This window comes from Octopus bimaculoides, chromosome 7 (genome assembly GCF_001194135.2).
Source record: "Octopus bimaculoides isolate UCB-OBI-ISO-001 chromosome 7, ASM119413v2, whole genome shotgun sequence".
In the NCBI taxonomy this organism is placed as follows: Eukaryota; Metazoa; Mollusca; class Cephalopoda; order Octopoda; family Octopodidae; genus Octopus; species Octopus bimaculoides.
In genome coordinates this window covers 15,136,157-15,137,784 of record NC_068987.1, presented here as the reverse complement: position 1 = coordinate 15,137,784, position 1,628 = coordinate 15,136,157, and positions in this window count along the sequence as shown.

Sequence of the window (1,628 nt, the reverse complement as noted above, 5' to 3'; positions counted from 1 at the left end):
TCTATCTATCTATCTATCTATCTATCTATCTATCTATCTATCTATCTATCTATCTATCTATCTATCTATCTGTCTGTCTGTCTGTCTGTCTTTCTGTCTGTCTTTCTGTCTGTCTGTCTGCCTGTCTGTCTGTCTGTCTGTCTACAAATTCATACAAAAACACGTATTTGCATAATAGTAAATATCTATTCTTCACGTAGATTACGCAAACGCATATGTATTTCGTGCAATTGCGTATGCACTTTGAAATAAACACAATACGCATTTATAGGCACACACACACACATACACATACACACACACACGCGCATTCACACACACTCACACACGCGCATTCACACACACTCACACACACACATATAACCGTAACTCGTTTTCGTACACATACATACAGATATCCTCACGCCAATAGAAACTCCTGATACTAACGTATATCTGCATTATCAAACGTGATCATTGTTACGATTTAACAATTACTCACAAACAGCAAAGTAACAGTTTATAGGGCTGATCTTCGATAAATCAATACCTGTTTTCCCCAGCATGCACCGCTATAATCAGCCTTTTTCAGGCGTGAGTTTTATCATTGTCGCTTTGCATTATCTTAGCATTCAATACAATGGCTTTCGTTTCCCTTCACATTATTATTGGGTCGATCTTTTACAAGTGATTTTCCAAATAAAACATTCAATTTCTAGAAACACTTGTTTTTAATTCATTTTATCGTTTCGTTGAGAGAGAAAAGCAGTGTTGATGATCTATTTGTAATGCCTCTGAAACTAGTGGTGGAAAGGACGAAGACATACATTAGACAACCGGTCGAAAAGTTTTCAATAGACTGAATTCCATTAAAAGGTGCATTCAAGATCCAAGTAGAGACATTATATCAAGATGTGGATTGATTCTATTAACGCTCCTCCCACCACAGAGCATAATCCATCTGCTGGTCTTCTGTATATTTTCCGTCAATACTGTTACTGTCCCTGTTGAAGACACATGTCCAAGGTACAGAGCAACGAGTCACAAACAGGTAAGAGTTTATAAAAAATAGTTCAATGAAGAAAAATGGGTAATATTAGTATATGAAAGGGGGAGAAATGTGACGTTTCAGACAGAACACTTTTTCCCTTCCTGTGGCACAAATTTAATAATCTCTCTCTCTCTCTCTGTATGTCTATATATATATATATAAATAATACAGAAGGGGACAAGAACACAAAACATCCAGACAATTAGGTGATACAAGAGACAAAGCATCCAGATAGACGATACAAAGAAAACACAGAGAGGTCATTCGGAGTTTTCTCTCTTCAGTCGAGATCCAGATTATCCTTGCAATTTCGGCTGGTTATTCTCGATATTGCTCCAATCTGGCCAGCCCCAAGGAAAAACTAAGCTAAGAGCATTAGGTTCCTTGGAAGAAAGCAGCGAATGTATACAAAAAACAAGGACAGAAAAAACGAACAATGTTACACAAATACAGTAGGAATAATAACGGGACACAACAACAGATGTCTTTCGACTAAGGACGAATAAAATTAAGCTGGCGTATATGGAAATAAGGCCTTACAGCCGGGATACAAGATTTCACAAGCACAGGGAGAACATATACATACATACATATATAT